Source organism: Halichoerus grypus, chromosome 3 (genome assembly GCF_964656455.1).
Source record: "Halichoerus grypus chromosome 3, mHalGry1.hap1.1, whole genome shotgun sequence".
NCBI lineage: Eukaryota > Metazoa > Chordata > Mammalia > Carnivora > Phocidae > Halichoerus > Halichoerus grypus.
In genome coordinates, this window is record NC_135714.1 from 165,612,275 (window position 1) to 165,634,755 (window position 22,481).

Genomic DNA, 22,481 nt, shown 5'->3' on the forward strand with positions numbered 1-22,481 from the left:
TTTCTTCCCAGTCAGTGTCGAGCACATAGCATTCCAAGCACACATGGAGCAGTAGTGTTAGCTTCAGGTAGCAAGAGCTGAGTCCAGAGGTGCCTTCTGCCCGGACCTATTTCTCCCTTGGTTTCACGTATGGAACCCGTTCCCCAGGCTCTCAGCCACGGTACTCCGTGTAATACTTCCTCCATCTAGAGGTCGACGGTAGCTAAAGCAGGGTTTCTCTACAGTGTTGTTTCTTCGAGTTAGAACACTAGCTGTTAGACTTCCATGCAAAAGTGGGGCTGCCGTGCTAGCGTGATGAAACACATGGGGAGTCGTGTTCTGCCTTCTGCTGGGGCCTGAGGCTCACTCACAAAAAGCTTTGGACTCCCTTGCAGGGCTCTCATGCACGCACACAACATAATGCTTCCACCTTCAAGAGCGGCTCTTTTAGCTGAAGCATGGATTCTCCAGCGAGTTTTTCCTTCGAGTTAGGCGGTTTTCATGAAGCCTGCACACACACCCGGGGCAACGGTACTAGCCCCATAACCATGGTGTGAGTTGAGAGCTGCCTTCTCTCCGGGCTGTCTCTCCCTCGATTTTAGGAAACGGAACCCGTCCCCAGGCTCTCACCCACCGTACACCCTAAACTGCTTCCTCCCACACAGAGGTCGTCGGTAGCTAAAGCACGGTTTCTTTTCAGTGTTGTTTCTCCGAGTTAGAACGCTTGCTATTAATGTCCACAATAGCCAAACTGTGGAAAGAGCCAAGATGTCCACCAACAGATGAATGGATAAAGAAGAGGGGGTATATATATATACAATGGAATATTATGCAGCCATCAAAAGGAATGAGATCTTGCCCTCTGCAACGACGTGGATGGAACTGGAGGGTATCATGCTGAGCGAAATAAGTCAAACAGAGAAAGACATGTATCATATGACCTCACTGATATGAGGAATTCTTAATCTCAGGAAACAAACTGAGGGTTGCTGGAGTGGGGGCTGGGGTGGGAGGGATGGGGTCACTGGGTGTTGGACACTGGGGAGGGTATGTGTTCTGGTAAGCGCTGTGAATTGTGCAAGACTGTTGAATCTCAGATCTGTACCTCTGAAACAAATAATGCAATATATGTTAAGAAAGAAAAAAAGAAGAAGAAGAATGTAGCAGGAGGGGAAGAATGAAGGGGGGAAAATCGGAGGGGGAAAAGAACCATGAGAGACGATGGACTCTGAAAAACAAACTGAGGGTTCTAGAGGGGAGGGGGGTGGGAGGATGGGTTAGCCTGGTGATGGGTATTGAGCAGGGCACGATCTGCATGGAGCACTGGGTGATATGCACAAACAATGAATCATGGAACACTATATCTAAAACTAATGATGTAATGTATGGGGATTAACATAACAATAAAAACATTTAATAATAATAATAATAAAGAACGCTTGCTATTAGACTTCCATGCAAAAGTGGGGCCGCAGTGCTAGCTTCATGAAACAAGTGGGGAGTCGTGTTCTGTCTTCTGCCGGGGCCTGAGTCCCACACGGAAAATGGGTCTGGACTCCCTTGCAGTGCTCTCACGCACGCACACAACAAAATGCTGCCACCCTCAGGAGCAGCTGTTTTACCTGCAGCACAGGCTCTCAACCGAGTTTTTCCTTCGAGTTAGGTGGCTGTGTTTAAGCCTGCACACACACCCTGGGCAATGGTACTAGCCCCATAACCATGATGTGAGTTGAGAGCTGCCTTCTGTACCGGCCTGTCTCTCCCCGATATTACGATATTGAAACCGTCCCAGGGCTCTCAGCCACAGTACACCCTAAACTGCTTCGCCCACACAGAGGTCGACGGTAGCTAAAGCACGGCTTCTCTACAGTGTTGTTTCTTCGAGTTAGAACGCTAGCTATTAGACTTCCATGCAAAAGTGGGGCTGCCGTGCTAGCGTGATGAAACACATGGGGAGTCGTGTTCTGCCTTTCGCTGGGGCCTGAGTCTCACTCGCAAAAAGCTTTGGACTCCCTTGCAGTGCTCTCACGCACGCACACAACAAAATGCTTGCACCCTCAGGAGCAGCTCTTTTACCTGCAGCACAGGCTCTCTACCGAGTTTTTCCTTCGAGTTAGGTGGCTGTGTTTAAGCCTGCACACACCCACGGGGCAACGCAACTAGCCCCATAACCATGTAGTGAGTTCAGATCTGCCTTATGTGCCAGCCTGTCTCTCCCCCGATATGATGAAATGGAAACCGTCCCCAGGCTCTCAGCCACAGTACACCCTAAACTGCTTCGCCCACAGAGAGGTCGACGGTAGCTAAAGCACGGTTTCTCTACAGTGTTGTTTCTCCGAGTTAGAAAGCTAGCTGTTAGACTTCCATGCAAAAGTGGGGCCGCAGTCCTAGCTTCATGGAGCAAGTGGGGAGTCGTGTTCTGGCTTCTTCCGGGGCCTGGGTCTCACAAGGAAAATGCTTTTGGACTCACTTGCAGTGCGCTCACGCATGCACACAGCAAAATGCGTCCACCCTGAGGCATGGCTCTTTTAGCCGAAGCAGGAATTCCCTACAGAGTTGTTCCTTTGAGTTAGGTGGTTGGCTTTAGGCCTGCAGGCACCCCCGGGCCAAGGGCACTAGCCTCATCAACCAGAGGTGACTTGAGAGCTGCCTTCCGCACCGGCCTGTTTCTCACTCCATTTCACGCCTGGGACCCTTTCCCCGGTCTCTCGTACACGAGCAGGGTCAAATTCCTCCTGCTTCAGGAACGGCAATGTTAACTCAAGCGCAGTCACTCTAGAGGATTGATTCTTGGTGTTAGTAGCCTGGGAACTAGGCATCCAGGCACACAGGGTACAGCAGTGCTAATCTCCTCAAACAAGAGGTGAGTCGACAGCAGCCTTCCTTCCAGGCCTGCTTCTCACTCCGAGTTACGTTTAGGTTCCATTTCTCATGCTTTCACAAAAACACACAACAGATGAAGTGCACGCTCAGGAAGGGCGATCTTTGCTGAGGCACGGGTTCTCTACAGTTTTGTTCCTTTGCGTTGCGTGGATGGCACTGAGGACTCCACGCACACACGGGAGAGCCGATCTCGTTTCCCGAAACAAGAGTTGAGTCCATAGGGGCCTTCTGCCCATGCTTATTTCTCCCTCCGAATTCGGCTGGGACTCCTTCCCCAGGTTTGCACTCAAGCAGACTTGAAAATGCTGCCACCCTGTGGAGAGGCGAACGAGCTGAAGCTGGGGTTCTTGAGCGGCTTCTTTCTGCCAAATCAGGGTGGAGCCCTTAGCATTCCTATGCACACATGGAGCCGAAGTGTTAGCTTCAGGTAACAAGAGCTGAGTCGAGAGGAGCCTTCTGGCCCGGACTCCTTCTCCCTCGGTTTCACGTAAGGAACCCGTTCCTCAGGCTCTCACCCACGGTAGCCTGGAAAGTGCTTCCTCCCTCAGAGAGGTGGATGGTAGCTAAAGCACGGCTTCTCTACAGTGTTGTTTCTTCGACTTAGAACGCTAGCTATTAGACTTCCCTGAAAAGTGGCGCTCCCGTGCTAGGTTGATGAAACACATGGGGAGTGGTGTTCTGCCTTTCGCTGGGGCCTGAGTCTCACTCGCAGAAAGCTTTGGACTCCCTTGCAGTGCTCTCACGCACGCACACAACAAAATGCTTCCACCCTCAGGAGCAGCTGTTTTACCTGCAGCACAGGCTCTCTACCGAGTTTTTCTTTCGAGTTAGGTGGCTGTGTTTCAGCCTGCACACACACCCTGGGCAACGGTAGTAGCCCCATAACCATGATGTGAGTTGAGAGCTGCCTTCTGTGCCGGCCTGTCCCTCCACCGATATTATGATATTGAAACCGTCCCAGGGCTCCCAACCTCAGTACACCCTAAACTGCTTCGCCCTCAGAGAGGTCGACGGTAGCTAAAGCACGGTTTCTCTACAGTGTTGTTTCTTCGACTTAGAAAGCTAACTATCAGACTTCCATGCAAAAGTGGGGCCGCAGTATTAGATTCATGGAGCAAGTGGGGAGTCGTGTTCTGGCTTCTTCTGGGGCCTGGGTCTCACAAGGAAAATGCTTTTGGACTCACTTGCTGTGCACTCACGCATGCACACCACACAATGCGTCCACCCTGAGGCATGGCTCTTTTAGCCGAAGCAGGAATTCTCTACAGAGTTGTTCCTTTGAGTTAGGCGGTTGGCTTATGGCCTGCAGGAACACACGGGGCAAGGGTACTGGCCTCATAAACAAGAGGTGAGTTGAGAGCTGCCTTCCGCACCGGCCTGTTTCTCACTCCATTTCACGTATGGGACCCTCTCCCCGGTCTCTCATACACGAACACTATACAACTCCTGCGGCTTCAGGAACTGCAATGTTAGCTAAAGCGCAGTAAAGCTACAGCATTGATTCTTGGTGTTAGTAGTCTGGTAGGCGAATGAGCTGCACCTGGGATTCTTGACAGGCTTGTTTCTTCCCAGTCAGTGTCGAGCACATAGCATTCCAAGCACACATGGAGCAGTAGTGTTAGCTTCAGGTAGCAAGAGCTGAGTCCAGAGGTGCCTTCTGCCCGGACCTATTTCTCCCTTGGTTTCACGTATGGAACCCGTTCCCCAGGCTCTCAGCCACGGTACTCCGTGTAATACTTCCTCCATCTAGAGGTCGACGGTAGCTAAAGCAGGGTTTCTCTACAGTGTTGTTTCTTCGAGTTAGAACACTAGCTGTTAGACTTCCATGCAAAAGTGGGGCTGCCGTGCTAGCGTGATGAAACACATGGGGTGTCGTGTTCTGCCTTCTGCTGGGGCCTGAGGCTCACTCACAAAAAGCTTTGGACTCCCTTGCAGGGCTCTCATGCACGCACACAACATAATGCTTCCACCTTCAAGAGCGGCTCTTTTAGCTGAAGCATGGATTCTCCAGCGAGTTTTTCCTTCGAGTTAGGCGGTTTTCATGAAGCCTGCACACACACCCGGGGCAACGGTACTAGCCCCATAACCATGGTGTGAGTTGAGAGCTGCCTTCTCTCCGGGCTGTCCCTCCCTCGATTTTAGGAAACGGAACCCGTCCCCAGGCTCTCACCCACCTTACACCCTAAACTGCTTCCTCCCACACAGAGGTCGTCGGTAGCTAAAGCACGGTTTCTCTTCAGTGTTGTTTCTCCGAGTTAGAACGCTTGCTATTAATGTCCACAATAGCCAAACTGTGGAAAGAGCCAAGATGTCCACCAACAGATGAATGGATAAAGAAGAGGGGGTATATATATATACAATGGAATATTATGCAGCCATCAAAAGGAATGAGATCTTGCCCTCTGCAACGACGTGGATGGAACTGGAGGGTATCATGCTGAGCGAAATAAGTCAAACAGAGAAAGACATGTATCATATGACCTCACTGATATGAGGAATTCTTAATCTCAGGAAACAAACTGAGGGTTGCTGGAGTGGGGGCTGGGGTGGGAGGGATGGGGTCACTGGGTGTTGGACACTGGGGAGGGTATGTGTTCTGGTAAGCGCTGTGAATTGTGCAAGACTGTTGAATCTCAGATCTGTACCTCTGAAACAAATAATGCAATATATGTTAAGAAAGAAAAAAAGAAGAAGAAGAATGTAGCAGGAGGGGAAGAATGAAGGGGGGAAAATCGGAGGGGGAAAAGAACCATGAGAGACGATGGACTCTGAAAAACAAACTGAGGGTTCTAGAGGGGAGGGGGGTGGGAGGATGGGTTAGCCTGGTGATGGGTATTGAGCAGGGCACGATCTGCATGGAGCACTGGGTGATATGCACAAACAATGAATCATGGAACACTATATCTAAAACTAATGATGTAATGTATGGGGATTAACATAACAATAAAAACATTTAATAATAATAATAATAAAGAACGCTTGCTATTAGACTTCCATGCAAAAGTGGGGCCGCAGTGCTAGCTTCATGAAACAAGTGGGGAGTCGTGTTCTGTCTTCTGCCGGGGCCTGAGTCCCACACGGAAAATGGGTCTGGACTCCCTTGCAGTGCTCTCACGCACGCACACAACAAAATGCTGCCACCCTCAGGAGCAGCTGTTTTACCTGCAGCACAGGCTCTCAACCGAGTTTTTCCTTCGAGTTAGGTGGCTGTGTTTAAGCCTGCACACACACCCTGGGCAATGGTACTAGCCCCATAACCATGATGTGAGTTGAGAGCTGCCTTCTGTACCGGCCTGTCTCTCCCCGATATTACGATATTGAAACCGTCCCAGGGCTCTCAGCCACAGTACACCCTAAACTGCTTCGCCCACACAGAGGTCGACGGTAGCTAAAGCACGGCTTCTCTACAGTGTTGTTTCTTCGAGTTAGAACGCTAGCTATTAGACTTCCATGCAAAAGTGGGGCTGCCGTGCTAGCGTGATGAAACACATGGGGAGTCGTGTTCTGCCTTTCGCTGGGGCCTGAGTCTCACTCGCAAAAAGCTTTGGACTCCCTTGCAGTGCTCTCACGCACGCACACAACAAAATGCTTGCACCCTCAGGAGCAGCTCTTTTACCTGCAGCACAGGCTCTCTACCGAGTTTTTCCTTCGAGTTAGGTGGCTGTGTTTAAGCCTGCACACACCCACGGGGCAACGGAACTAGCCCCATAACCATGTAGTGAGTTCAGATCTGCCTTATGTGCCAGCCTGTCTCTCCCCCGATATGATGAAATGGAAACCGTCCCCAGGCTCTCAGCCACAGTACACCCTAAACTGCTTCGCCCACAGAGAGGTCGACGGTAGCTAAAGCACGGTTTCTCTACAGTGTTGTTTCTCCGAGTTAGAAAGCTAGCTGTTAGACTTCCATGCAAAAGTGGGGCCGCAGTCCTAGCTTCATGGAGCAAGTGGGGAGTCGTGTTCTGGCTTCTTCCGGGGCCTGGGTCTCACAAGGAAAATGCTTTTGGACTCACTTGCAGTGCGCTCACGCATGCACACAGCAAAATGCGTCCACCCTGAGGCATGGCTCTTTTAGCCGAAGCAGGAATTCCCTACAGAGTTGTTCCTTTGAGTTAGGTGGTTGGCTTTAGGCCTGCAGGCACCCCCGGGGCAAGGGCACTAGCCTCATCAACCAGAGGTGACTTGAGAGCTGCCTTCCGCACCGGCCTGTTTCTCACTCCATTTCACGTCTGGGACCCTTTCCCCGGTCTCTCGTACACGAGCAGGGTCAAATTCCTCCTGCTTCAGGAACGGCAATGTTAACTCAAGCGCAGTCACTCTAGAGGATTGATTCTTGGTGTTAGTAGCCTGGGAACTAGGCATCCAGGCACACAGGGTACAGCAGTGCTAATCTCCTCAAACAAGAGGTGAGTCGACAGCAGCCTTCCTTCCAGGCCTGCTTCTCACTCCGAGTTACGTTTAGGTTCCATTTCTCATGCTTTCACAAAAACACACAACAGATGAAGTGCACGCTCAGGAAGGGCGATCTTTGCTGAGGCACGGGTTCTCTACTGTTTTGTTCCTTCGCGTTGCGTGGATGGCACTGAGGACTCCACGCACACACGGGAGAGCCGATCTAGTTTCCCGAAACAAGAGTTGAGTCCATAGGGGCCTTCTGCCCATGCTTATTTCTCCCTCCGAATTCTGCTGGGACTCCTTCCCCAGGTTTGCACTCAAGCAGACTTGAAAATGCTGCCACCCTGTGGAGAGGCGAACGAGCTGAAGCTGGGGTTCTTGAGCGGCTTCTTTCTGCCAAATCAGTGTGGAGCCCTTAGCATTCCTATGCACACATGGAGCCGAAGTGTTAGCTTCAGGTAACAAGAGCTGAGTCGAGAGGAGCCTTCTGGCCCGGACTCCTTCTCCCTCGGTTTCACGTAAGGAACCCGTTCCTCAGGCTCTCACCCACGGTAGCCTGGAAAGTGCTTCCTCCCTCAGAGAGGTGGATGGTAGCTAAAGCACGGTTTCTCTACCGTGTTGTTTCTTCCAGGGAGAACGCTAGCGATTAGATTTCCATGCAAAAGTAGGGCCGCAGTGCTAGCTAAATGAAACACACGGGGAGTCGTCTTCTGCCTTTTGCTGGGGCCTGAGTCTCACTCGCAGAAACTTTGGACTCCCTTGCAGTCCTCTCACGCACGCACACAACCAAATGCTTCCACCCTCAGGAGCGGCTGTTTGAGCTGAAGCACGGATTCTCTACCGTGTTTTTCCTTTGAGTTAGGTGGCTGTCTTTCAGCCTGCACACACACCCAGGGCAACGGTACTAGCCCCATAACCATGATGTGAGTTGAGAGCTGCCTTCTGTACCGGCCTGTCTCTCCCCCGATTTTACAAAATGGAAAATGTCCCCAGGCTCTCAGCCACAGTACACCCTAAACTGCTTCGGCCACAGAGAGGTCGACGGTAGCTAAAGCACGGTTTCTCTACTGTGTAGTTTCTTCGAGTTAGAACGCTAGCTCTTAGACTTCCATGCAAATGTGGGGCTGCCGTGCTAGCTTGGTAAAACACATGGGGAGTCGTGTTCTGCCTTTCGCTGGGGCCTGAGTCTCACTCGCAAAATGCTTTGGACTCCCTTGCAGTGCTCTCACGCACGCACACAACAAAAGGCTTCCACCCTTAGGAGCAGCTGTTTTACCTGCAGCTCGGATTCCCTACCGAGTTTTTCCTTCGAGTTAAGTGGCTGTCTTTAAGCCTGCACACACCCACGGGGCAACGGAACTAGCCCCTTAAGCATGTAGTGAGTTGAGAGCTGCCTTCTGTACCGGACTGTCTCTCCCCCTATATTCCGAAATGGAAACCGTCCCCAGGCTGCCAGCCACAGTACACCCTAAACTGCTTCGCCCACACAGAGGTCGACGGTAGCTAAAGCACGGCTTCTCTACAGTGTTGTTTCTTCGAGTTAGAACGCTAGCTATTAGACTTCCATGCAAAAGTGGGGCTGCCGTGCTAGCGTGATGAAACACATGGGGAGTCGTGTTCTGCCTTTCGCTGGGGCCTGAGTCTCACTCGCAAAAAGCTTTGGACTCCCTTGCAGTGCTCTCACGCACGCACACAACAAAATGCTTGCACCCTCAGGAGCAGCTCTTTTACCTGCAGCACAGGCTCTCTACCGAGTTTTTCCTTCGAGTTAGGTGGCTGTGTTTAAGCCTGCACACACCCACGGGGCAACGGAACTAGCCCCATAACCATGTAGTGAGTTCAGATCTGCCTTATGTGCCAGCCTGTCTCTCCCCCGATATGATGAAATGGAAACCGTCCCCAGGCTCTCAGCCACAGTACACCCTAAACTGCTTCGCCCACAGAGAGGTCGACGGTAGCTAAAGCACGGTTTCTCTACAGTGTTGTTTCTCCGAGTTAGAAAGCTAGCTGTTAGACTTCCATGCAAAAGTGGGGCCGCAGTCCTAGCTTCATGGAGCAAGTGGGGAGTCGTGTTCTGGCTTCTTCCGGGGCCTGGGTCTCACAAGGAAAATGCTTTTGGACTCACTTGCAGTGCGCTCACGCATGCACACAGCAAAATGCGTCCACCCTGAGGCATGGCTCTTTTAGCCGAAGCAGGAATTCCCTACAGAGTTGTTCCTTTGAGTTAGGTGGTTGGCTTTAGGCCTGCAGGCACCCCCGGGCCAAGGGCACTAGCCTCATCAACCAGAGGTGACTTGAGAGCTGCCTTCCGCACCGGCCTGTTTCTCACTCCATTTCACGCCTGGGACCCTTTCCCCGGTCTCTCGTACACGAGCAGGGTCAAATTCCTCCTGCTTCAGGAACGGCAATGTTAACTCAAGCGCAGTCACTCGAGAGGATTGATTCTTGGTGTTAGTAGCCTGGGAACTAGGCATCCAGGCACACAGGGTACAGCAGTGCTAATCTCCTCAAACAAGAGGTGAGTCGACAGCAGCCTTCCTTCCAGGCCTGCTTCTCACTCCGAGTTACGTTTAGGTTCCATTTCTCATGCTTTCACAAAAACACACAACAGATGAAGTGCACGCTCAGGAAGGGCGATCTTTGCTGAGGCACGGGTTCTCTACAGTTTTGTTCCTTTGCGTTGCGTGGATGGCACTGAGGACTCCACGCACACACGGGAGAGCCGATCTAGTTTCCCGAAACAAGAGTTGAGTCCATAGGGGCCTTCTGCCCATGCTTATTTCTCCCTCCGAATTCGGCTGGGACTCCTTCCCCAGGTTTGCACTCAAGCAGACTTGAAAATGCTGCCACCCTGTGGAGAGGCGAACGAGCTGAAGCTGGGCTTCTTGAGCGGCTTCTTTCTGCCAAATCAGTGTGGAGCCCTTAGCATTCCTATGCACACATGGAGCCGAAGTGTTAGCTTCAGGTAACAAGAGCTGAGTCGAGAGGAGCCTTCTGGCCCGGACTCCTTCTCCCTCGGTTTCACGTAAGGAACCCGTTCCTCAGGCTCTCACCCACGGTAGCCTGGAAAGTGCTTCCTCCCTCAGAGAGGTGGATGGTAGCTAAAGCACGGTTTCTCTACCGTGTTGTTTCTTCCAGGGAGAACGCTAGCGATTAGATTTCCATGCAAAAGTAGGGCCGCAGTGCTAGCTAAATGAAACACACGGGGAGTCGTCTTCTGCCTTTTGCTGGGGCCTGAGTCTCACTCGCAGAAACTTTGGACTCCCTTGCAGTCCTCTCACGCACGCACACAACCAAATGCTTCCACCCTCAGGAGCGGCTGTTTGAGCTGAAGCACGGATTCTCTACCGTGTTTTTCCTTTGAGTTAGGTGGCTGTCTTTCAGCCTGCACACACACCCAGGGCAACGGTACTAGCCCCATAACCATGATGTGAGTTGAGAGCTGCCTTCTGTACCGGCCTGTCTCTCCCCCGATTTTACAAAATGGAAAATGTCCCCAGGCTCTCAGCCACAGTACACCCTAAACTGCTTCGGCCACAGAGAGGTCGACGGTAGCTAAAGCACGGTTTCTCTACTGTGTAGTTTCTTCGAGTTAGAACGCTAGCTCTTAGACTTCCATGCAAATGTGGGGCTGCCGTGCTAGCTTGGTAAAACACATGGGGAGTCGTGTTCTGCCTTTCGCTGGGGCCTGAGTCTCACTCGCAAAATGCTTTGGACTCCCTTGCAGTGCTCTCACGCACGCACACAACAAAAGGCTTCCACCCTTAGGAGCAGCTGTTTTACCTGCAGCTCGGATTCCCTACCGAGTTTTTCCTTCGAGTTAAGTGGCTGTCTTTAAGCCTGCACACACCCACGGGGCAACGGAACTAGCCCCTTAAGCATGTAGTGAGTTGAGAGCTGCCTTCTGTACCGGACTGTCTCTCCCCCTATATTCCGAAATGGAAACCGTCCCCAGGCTGCCAGCCACAGTACACCCTAAACTGCTTCGCCCACACAGAGGTCGACGGTAGCTAAAGCACGGCTTCTCTACAGTGTTGTTTCTTCGACTTAGAACGCTAGCTATTAGACTTCCCTGAAAAGTGGCGCTGCCGTGCTAGGTTGATGAAACACATGGGGAGTGGTGTTCTGCCTTTCGCTGGGGCCTGAGTCTCACTCGCAGAAAGCTTTGGACTCCCTTGCAGTGCTCTCACGCACGCACACAACAAAATGCTTCCACCCTCAGGAGCAGCTGTTTTACCTGCAGCACAGGCTCTCTACCGAGTTTTTCCTTCGAGTTAGGTGGCTGTGTTTCAGCCTGCACACACACCCAGGGCAACGGTAGTAGCCCCATAACCATGATGTGAGTTGAGAGCTGCCTTCTGTGCCGGCCTGTCCCTCCACCGATATTATGATATTGAAACCGTCCCAGGGCTCCCAACCTCAGTACACCCTAAACTGCTTCGCCCTCAGAGAGGTCGACGGTAGCTAAAGCACGGTTTCTCTACAGTGTTGTTTCTTCGACTTAGAAAGCTAACTATCAGACTTCCATGCAAAAGTGGGGCCGCAGTATTAGATTCATGGAGCAAGTGGGGAGTCGTGTTCTGGCTTCTTCTGGGGCCTGGGTCTCACAAGGAAAATGCTTTTGGACTCACTTGCTGTGCACTCACGCATGCACACCACACAATGCGTCCACCCTGAGGCATGGCTCTTTTAGCCGAAGCAGGAATTCTCTACAGAGTTGTTCTTTTGAGTTAGGCGGTTGGCTTATGGCCTGCAGGAACACACGGGGCAAGGGTACTGGCCTCATAAACAAGAGGTGAGTTGAGAGCTGCCTTCCGCACCGGCCTGTTTCTCACTCCATTTCACGTATGGGACCCTTTCCCCGGTCTGTCATACACGAACACTATACAACTCCTGCGGCTTCAGGAACTGCAATGTTAGCTAAAGCGCAGTAAAGCTACAGCATTGATTCTTGGTGTTAGTAGTCTGGTAGGCGAATGAGCTGCACCTGGGATTCTTGACAGGCTTGTTTCTTCCCAGTCAGTGTCGAGCACATAGCATTCCAAGCACACATGGAGCAGTAGTGTTAGCTTCAGGTAGCAAGAGCTGAGTCCAGAGGTGCCTTCTGCCCGGACCTATTTCTCCCTTGGTTTCACGTATGGAACCCGTTCCCCAGGCTCTCAGCCACGGTACTCCGTGTAATACTTCCTCCATCTAGAGGTCGACGGTAGCTAAAGCAGGGTTTCTCTACAGTGTTGTTTCTTCGAGTTAGAACACTAGCTGTTAGACTTCCATGCAAAAGTGGGGCTGCCGTGCTAGCGTGATGAAACACATGGGGAGTCGTGTTCTGCCTTCTGCTGGGGCCTGAGGCTCACTCACAAAAAGCTTTGGACTCCCTTGCAGGGCTCTCATGCACGCACACAACATAATGCTTCCACCTTCAAGAGCGGCTCTTTTAGCTGAAGCATGGATTCTCCAGCGAGTTTTTCCTTCGAGTTAGGCGGTTTTCATGAAGCCTGCACACACACCCGGGGCAACGGTACTAGCCCCATAACCATGGTGTGAGTTGAGAGCTGCCTTCTCTCCGGGCTGTCTCTCCCTCGATTTTAGGAAACGGAACCCGTCCCCAGGCTCTCACCCACCGTACACCCTAAACTGCTTCCTCCCACACAGAGGTCGTCGGTAGCTAAAGCACGGTTTCTTTTCAGTGTTGTTTCTCCGAGTTAGAACGCTTGCTATTAATGTCCACAATAGCCAAACTGTGGAAAGAGCCAAGATGTCCACCAACAGATGAATGGATAAAGAAGAGGGGGTATATATATATACAATGGAATATTATGCAGCCATCAAAAGGAATGAGATCTTGCCCTCTGCAACGACGTGGATGGAACTGGAGGGTATCATGCTGAGCGAAATAAGTCAAACAGAGAAAGACATGTATCATATGACCTCACTGATATGAGGAATTCTTAATCTCAGGAAACAAACTGAGGGTTGCTGGAGTGGGGGCTGGGGTGGGAGGGATGGGGTCACTGGGTGTTGGACACTGGGGAGGGTATGTGTTCTGGTAAGCGCTGTGAATTGTGCAAGACTGTTGAATCTCAGATCTGTACCTCTGAAACAAATAATGCAATATATGTTAAGAAAGAAAAAAAGAAGAAGAAGAATGTAGCAGGAGGGGAAGAATGAAGGGGGGAAAATCGGAGGGGGAAAAGAACCATGAGAGACGATGGACTCTGAAAAACAAACTGAGGGTTCTAGAGGGGAGGGGGGTGGGAGGATGGGTTAGCCTGGTGATGGGTATTGAGCAGGGCACGATCTGCATGGAGCACTGGGTGATATGCACAAACAATGAATCATGGAACACTATATCTAAAACTAATGATGTAATGTATGGGGATTAACATAACAATAAAAACATTTAATAATAATAATAATAAAGAACGCTTGCTATTAGACTTCCATGCAAAAGTGGGGCCGCAGTGCTAGCTTCATGAAACAAGTGGGGAGTCGTGTTCTGTCTTCTGCCGGGGCCTGAGTCCCACACGGAAAATGGGTCTGGACTCCCTTGCAGTGCTCTCACGCACGCACACAACAAAATGCTGCCACCCTCAGGAGCAGCTGTTTTACCTGCAGCACAGGCTCTCAACCGAGTTTTTCCTTCGAGTTAGGTGGCTGTGTTTAAGCCTGCACACACACCCTGGGCAATGGTACTAGCCCCATAACCATGATGTGAGTTGAGAGCTGCCTTCTGTACCGGCCTGTCTCTCCCCGATATTACGATATTGAAACCGTCCCAGGGCTCTCAGCCACAGTACACCCTAAACTGCTTCGCCCACACAGAGGTCGACGGTAGCTAAAGCACGGCTTCTCTACAGTGTTGTTTCTTCGAGTTAGAACGCTAGCTATTAGACTTCCATGCAAAAGTGGGGCTGCCGTGCTAGCGTGATGAAACACATGGGGAGTCGTGTTCTGCCTTTCGCTGGGGCCTGAGTCTCACTCGCAAAAAGCTTTGGACTCCCTTGCAGTGCTCTCACGCACGCACACAACAAAATGCTTGCACCCTCAGGAGCAGCTCTTTTACCTGCAGCACAGGCTCTCTACCGAGTTTTTCCTTCGAGTTAGGTGGCTGTGTTTAAGCCTGCACACACCCACGGGGCAACGCAACTAGCCCCATAACCATGTAGTGAGTTCAGATCTGCCTTATGTGCCAGCCTGTCTCTCCCCCGATATTATGAAATGGAAACCGTCCCCAGGCTCTCAGCCACAGTACACCCTAAACTGCTTCGCCCACAGAGAGGTCGACGGTAGCTAAAGCACGGTTTCTCTACAGTGTTGTTTCTCCGAGTTAGAAAGCTAGCTGTTAGACTTCCATGCAAAAGTGGGGCCGCAGTCCTAGCTTCATGGAGCAAGTGGGGAGTCGTGTTCTGGCTTCTTCCGGGGCCTGGGTCTCACAAGGAAAATGCTTTTGGACTCACTTGCAGTGCGCTCACGCATGCACACAGCAAAATGCGTCCACCCTGAGGCATGGCTCTTTTAGCCGAAGCAGGAATTCCCTACAGAGTTGTTCCTTTGAGTTAGGTGGTTGGCTTTAGGCCTGCAGGCACCCCCGGGCCAAGGGCACTAGCCTCATCAACCAGAGGTGACTTGAGAGCTGCCTTCCGCACCGGCCTGTTTCTCACTCCATTTCACGCCTGGGACCCTTTCCCCGGTCTCTCGTACACGAGCAGGGTCAAATTCCTCCTGCTTCAGGAACGGCAATGTTAACTCAAGCGCAGTCACTCTAGAGGATTGATTCTTGGTGTTAGTAGCCTGGGAACTAGGCATCCAGGCACACAGGGTACAGCAGTGCTAATCTCCTCAAACAAGAGGTGAGTCGACAGCAGCCTTCCTTCCAGGCCTGCTTCTCACTCCGAGTTACGTTTAGGTTCCATTTCTCATGCTTTCACAAAAACACACAACAGATGAAGTGCACGCTCAGGAAGGGCGATCTTTGCTGAGGCACGGGTTCTCTACAGTTTTGTTCCTTTGCGTTGCGTGGATGGCACTGAGGACTCCACGCACACACGGGAGAGCCGATCTCGTTTCCCGAAACAAGAGTTGAGTCCATAGGGGCCTTCTGCCCATGCTTATTTCTCCCTCCGAATTCGGCTGGGACTCCTTCCCCAGGTTTGCACTCAAGCAGACTTGAAAATGCTGCCACCCTGTGGAGAGGCGAACGAGCTGAAGCTGGGGTTCTTGAGCGGCTTCTTTCTGCCAAATCAGGGTGGAGCCCTTAGCATTCCTATGCACACATGGAGCCGAAGTGTTAGCTTCAGGTAACAAGAGCTGAGTCGAGAGGAGCCTTCTGGCCCGGACTCCTTCTCCCTCGGTTTCACGTAAGGAACCCGTTCCTCAGGCTCTCACCCACGGTAGCCTGGAAAGTGCTTCCTCCCTCAGAGAGGTGGATGGTAGCTAAAGCACGGCTTCTCTACAGTGTTGTTTCTTCGACTTAGAACGCTAGCTATTAGACTTCCCTGAAAAGTGGCGCTGCCGTGCTAGGTTGATGAAACACATGGGGAGTGGTGTTCTGCCTTTCGCTGGGGCCTGAGTCTCACTCGCAGAAAGCTTTGGACTCCCTTGCAGTGCTCTCACGCACGCACACAACAAAATGCTTCCACCCTCAGGAGCAGCTGTTTTACCTGCAGCACAGGCTCTCTACCGAGTTTTTCTTTCGAGTTAGGTGGCTGTGTTTCAGCCTGCACACACACCCTGGGCAACGGTAGTAGCCCCATAACCATGATGTGAGTTGAGAGCTGCCTTCTGTGCCGGCCTGTCCCTCCACCGATATTATGATATTGAAACCGTCCCAGGGCTCCCAACCTCAGTACACCCTAAACTGCTTCGCCCTCAGAGAGGTCGACGGTAGCTAAAGCACGGTTTCTCTACAGTGTTGTTTCTTCGACTTAGAAAGCTAACTATCAGACTTCCATGCAAAAGTGGGGCCGCAGTATTAGATTCATGGAGCAAGTGGGGAGTCGTGTTCTGGCTTCTTCTGGGGCCTGGGTCTCACAAGGAAAATGCTTTTGGACTCACTTGCTGTGCACTCACGCATGCACACCACACAATGCGTCCACCCTGAGGCATGGCTCTTTTAGCCGAAGCAGGAATTCTCTACAGAGTTGTTCCTTTGAGTTAGGCGGTTGGCTTATGGCCTGCAGGAACACACGGGGCAAGGGTACTGGCCTCATAAACAAGAGGTGAGTTGAGAGCTGCCTTCCGCACCGGCCTGTTTCTCACTCCATTTCACGTATGGGACCCTCTCCCCGGTCTCTCATACACGAACACTATACCACTCCTGCGGCTTCAGGAACTGCAATGTTAGCTAAAGCGCAGTAAAGCTACAGCATTGATTCTTGGTGTTAGTAGTCTGGTAGGCAAATGAGCTGCACCTGGGATTCTTGACAGGCTTGTTTCTTCCCAGTCAGTGTCGAGCACATAGCATTCCAAGCACACATGGAGCAGTAGTGTTAGCTTCAGGTAGCAAGAGCTGAGTCCAGAGGTGCCTTCTGCCCGGACCTATTTCTCCCTTGGTTTCACGTATGGAACCCGTTCCCCAGGCTCTCAGCCACGGTACTCCGTGTAATACTTCCTCCATCTAGAGGTCGACGGTAGCTAAAGCAGGGTTTCTCTACAGTGTTGTTTCTTCGAGTTAGAACACTAGCTGTTAGACTTCCATGCAAAAGTGGGGCTGCCGTGCTAGCGTGATGAAACACATGGGGTGTCGTGTTCTGCCTTCTGCTGGGGCCTGAGGCTCACTCACAAAAAGCTTTGGACTCCCTTGCAGGGCTCTCATGCACGCACACAACATAATGCTTCCACCTTCAAGAGCGGCTCTTTTAGCTGAAGCATGGATTCTCCAGCGAGTTTTTCCTTCGAGTTAGGCGGTTTTCATGAAGCCTGCACACACACCCGGGGCAACGGTACTAGCCCCATAACCATGGTGTGAGTTGAGAGCTGCCTTCTCTCCGGGCTGTCCCTCCCTCGATTTTAGGAAACGGAACCCGTCCCCAGGCTCTCACCCACCTTACACCCTAAACTGCTTCCTCCCACACAGAGGTCGTCGGTAGCTAAAGCACGGTTTCTCTTCAGTGTTGTTTCTCCGAGTTAGAACGCTTGCTATTAATGTCCACAATAGCCAAACTGTGGAAAGAGCCAAGATGTCCACCAACAGATGAATGGATAAAGAAGAGGGGGTATATATATATACAATGGAATATTATGCAGCCATCAAAAGGAATGAGATCTTGCCCTCTGCAACGACGTGGATGGAACTGGAGGGTATCATGCTGAGCGAAATAAGTCAAACAGAGAAAGACATGTATCATATGACCTCACTGATATGAGGAATTCTTAATCTCAGGAAACAAACTGAGGGTTGCTGGAGTGGGGGCTGGGGTGGGAGGGATGGGGTCACTGGGTGTTGGACACTGGGGAGGGTATGTGTTCTGGTAAGCGCTGTGAATTGTGCAAGACTGTTGAATCTCAGATCTGTACCTCTGAAACAAATAATGCAATATATGTTAAGAAAGAAAAAAAGAAGAAGAAGAATGTAGCAGGAGGGGAAGAATGAAGGGGGGAAAATCGGAGGGGGAAAAGAACCATGAGAGACGATGGACTCTGAAAAACAAACTGAGGGTTCTAGAGGGGAGGGGGGTGGGAGGATGGGTTAGCCTGGTGATGGGTATTGAGCAGGGCACGATCTGCATGGAGCACTGGGTGATATGCACAAACAATGAATCATGGAACACTATATCTAAAACTAATGATGTAATGTATGGGGATTAACATAACAATAAAAACATTTAATAATAATAATAATAAAGAACGCTTGCTATTAGACTTCCATGCAAAAGTGGGGCCGCAGTGCTAGCTTCATGAAACAAGTGGGGAGTCGTGTTCTGTCTTCTGCCGGGGCCTGAGTCCCACACGGAAAATGGGTCTGGACTCCCTTGCAGTGCTCTCACGCACGCACACAACAAAATGCTGCCACCCTCAGGAGCAGCTGTTTTACCTGCAGCACAGGCTCTCAACCGAGTTTTTCCTTCGAGTTAGGTGGCTGTGTTTAAGCCTGCACACACACCCTGGGCAATGGTACTAGCCCCATAACCATGATGTGAGTTGAGAGCTGCCTTCTGTACCGGCCTGTCTCTCCCCGATATTACGATATTGAAACCGTCCCAGGGCTCTCAGCCACAGTACACCCTAAACTGCTTCGCCCACACAGAGGTCGACGGTAGCTAAAGCACGGCTTCTCTACAGTGTTGTTTCTTCGAGTTAGAACGCTAGCTATTAGACTTCCATGCAAAAGTGGGGCTGCCGTGCTAGCGTGATGAAACACATGGGGAGTCGTGTTCTGCCTTTCGCTGGGGCCTGAGTCTCACTCGCAAAAAGCTTTGGACTCCCTTGCAGTGCTCTCACGCACGCACACAACAAAATGCTTGCACCCTCAGGAGCAGCTCTTTTACCTGCAGCACAGGCTCTCTACCGAGTTTTTCCTTCGAGTTAGGTGGCTGTGTTTAAGCCTGCACACACCCACGGGGCAACGGAACTAGCCCCATAACCATGTAGTGAGTTCAGATCTGCCTTATGTGCCAGCCTGTCTCTCCCCCGATATGATGAAATGGAAACCGTCCCCAGGCTCTCAGCCACAGTACACCCTAAACTGCTTCGCCCACAGAGAGGTCGACGGTAGCTAAAGCACGGTTTCTCTACAGTGTTGTTTCTCCGAGTTAGAAAGCTAGCTGTTAGACTTCCATGCAAAAGTGGGGCCGCAGTCCTAGCTTCATGGAGCAAGTGGGGAGTCGTGTTCTGGCTTCTTCCGGGGCCTGGGTCTCACAAGGAAAATGCTTTTGGACTCACTTGCAGTGCGCTCACGCATGCACACAGCAAAATGCGTCCACCCTGAGGCATGGCTCTTTTAGCCGAAGCAGGAATTCCCTACAGAGTTGTTCCTTTGAGTTAGGTGGTTGGCTTTAGGCCTGCAGGCACCCCCGGGGCAAGGGCACTAGCCTCATCAACCAGAGGTGACTTGAGAGCTGCCTTCCGCACCGGCCTGTTTCTCACTCCATTTCACGTCTGGGACCCTTTCCCCGGTCTCTCGTACACGAGCAGGGTCAAATTCCTCCTGCTTCAGGAACGGCAATGTTAACTCAAGCGCAGTCACTCTAGAGGATTGATTCTTGGTGTTAGTAGCCTGGGAACTAGGCATCCAGGCACACAGGGTACAGCAGTGCTAATCTCCTCAAACAAGAGGTGAGTCGACAGCAGCCTTCCTTCCAGGCCTGCTTCTCACTCCGAGTTACGTTTAGGTTCCATTTCTCATGCTTTCACAAAAACACACAACAGATGAAGTGCACGCTCAGGAAGGGCGATCTTTGCTGAGGCACGGGTTCTCTACTGTTTTGTTCCTTCGCGTTGCGTGGATGGCACTGAGGACTCCACGCACACACGGGAGAGCCGATCTAGTTTCCCGAAATAAGAGTTGAGTCCATAGGGGCCTTCTGCCCATGCTTATTTCTCCCTCCGAATTCTGCTGGGACTCCTTCCCCAGGTTTGCACTCAAGCAGACTTGAAAATGCTGCCACCCTGTGGAGAGGCGAACGAGCTGAAGCTGGGGTTCTTGAGCGGCTTCTTTCTGCCAAATCAGTGTGGAGCCCTTAGCATTCCTATGCACACATGGAGCCGAAGTGTTAGCTTCAGGTAACAAGAGCTGAGTCGAGAGGAGCCTTCTGGCCCGGACTCCTTCTCCCTCGGTTTCACGTAAGGAACCCGTTCCTCAGGCTCTCACCCACGGTAGCCTGGAAAGTGCTTCCTCCCTCAGAGAGGTGGATGGTAGCTAAAGCACGGTTTCTCTACCGTGTTGTTTCTTCCAGGGAGAACGCTAGCGATTAGATTTCCATGCAAAAGTAGGGCCGCAGTGCTAGCTAAATGAAACACACGGGGAGTCGTCTTCTGCCTTTTGCTGGGGCCTGAGTCTCACTCGCAGAAACTTTGGACTCCCTTGCAGTCCTCTCACGCACGCACACAACCAAATGCTTCCACCCTCAGGAGCGGCTGTTTGAGCTGAAGCACGGATTCTCTACCGTGTTTTTCCTTTGAGTTAGGTGGCTGTCTTTCAGCCTGCACACACACCCAGGGCAACGGTACTAGCCCCATAACCATGATGTGAGTTGAGAGCTGCCTTCTGTACCGGCCTGTCTCTCCCCCGATTTTACAAAATGGAAAATGTCCCCAGGCTCTCAGCCACAGTACACCCTAAACTGCTTCGCCCACAGAGAGGTCGACGGTAGCTAAAGCACGGTTTCTCTACTGTGTAGTTTCTTCGAGTTAGAACGCTAGCTCTTAGACTTCCATGCAAATGTGGGGCTGCCGTGCTAGCTTGGTAAAACACATGGGGAGTCGTGTTCTGCCTTTCGCTGGGGCCTGAGTCTCACTCGCAAAATGCTTTGGACTCCCTTGCAGTGCTCTCACGCACGCACACAACAAAAGGCTTCCACCCTTAGGAGCAGCTGTTTTACCTGCAGCTCGGATTCCCTACCGAGTTTTTCCTTCGAGTTAAGTGGCTGTCTTTAAGCCTGCACACACCCACGGGGCAACGGAACTAGCCCCTTAAGCATGTAGTGAGTTGAGAGCTGCCTTCTGTACCGGACTGTCTCTCCCCCTATATTCCGAAATGGAAACCGTCCCCAGGCTGCCAGCCACAGTACACCCTAAACTGCTTCGCCCACACAGAGGTCGACGGTAGCTAAAGCACGGCTTCTCTACAGTGTTGTTTCTTCGAGTTAGAACGCTAGCTATTAGACTTCCATGCAAAAGTGGGGCTGCCGTGCTAGCGTGATGAAACACATGGGGAGTCGTGTTCTGCCTTTCGCTGGGGCCTGAGTCTCACTCGCAAAAAGCTTTGGACTCCCTTGCAGTGCTCTCACGCACGCACACAACAAAATGCTTGCACCCTCAGGAGCAGCTCTTTTACCTGCAGCACAGGCTCTCTACCGAGTTTTTCCTTCGAGTTAGGTGGCTGTGTTTAAGCCTGCACACACCCACGGGGCAACGGAACTAGCCCCATAACCATGTAGTGAGTTCAGATCTGCCTTATGTGCCAGCCTGTCTCTCCCCCGATATGATGAAATGGAAACCGTCCCCAGGCTCTCAGCCACAGTACACCCTAAACTGCTTCGCCCACAGAGAGGTCGACGGTAGCTAAAGCACGGTTTCTCTACAGTGTTGTTTCTCCGAGTTAGAAAGCTAGCTGTTAGACTTCCATGCAAAAGTGGGGCCGCAGTCCTAGCTTCATGGAGCAAGTGGGGAGTCGTGTTCTGGCTTCTTCCGGGGCCTGGGTCTCACAAGGAAAATGCTTTTGGACTCACTTGCAGTGCGCTCACGCATGCACACAGCAAAATGCGTCCACCCTGAGGCATGGCTCTTTTAGCCGAAGCAGGAATTCCCTACAGAGTTGTTCCTTTGAGTTAGGTGGTTGGCTTTAGGCCTGCAGGCACCCCCGGGGCAAGGGCACTAGCCTCATCAACCAGAGGTGACTTGAGAGCTGCCTTCCGCACCGGCCTGTTTCTCACTCCATTTCACGTCTGGGACCCTTTCCCCGGTCTCTCGTACACGAGCAGGGTCAAATTCCTCCTGCTTCAGGAACGGCAATGTTAACTCAAGCGCAGTCACTCTAGAGGATTGATTCTTGGTGTTAGTAGCCTGGGAACTAGGCATCCAGGCACACAGGGTACAGCAGTGCTAATCTCCTCAAACAAGAGGTGAGTCGACAGCAGCCTTCCTTCCAGGCCTGCTTCTCACTCCGAGTTACGTTTAGGTTCCATTTCTCATGCTTTCACAAAAACACACAACAGATGAAGTGCACGCTCAGGAAGGGCGATCTTTGCTGAGGCATGGGTTCTCTACAGTTTTGTTCCTTTGCGTTGCGTGGATGGCACTGAGGACTCCACGCACACACGGGAGAGCCGATCTAGTTTCCCGAAACAAGAGTTGAGTCCATAGGGGCCTTCTGCCCATGCTTATTTCTCCCTCCGAATTCGGCTGGGACTCCTTCCCCAGGTTTGCACTCAAGCAGACTTGAAAATGCTGCCACCCTGTGGAGAGGCGAACGAGCTGAAGCTGGGGTTCTTGAGCGGCTTCTTTCTGCCAAATCAGTGTGGAGCCCTTAGCATTCCTATGCACACATGGAGCCGAAGTGTTAGCTTCAG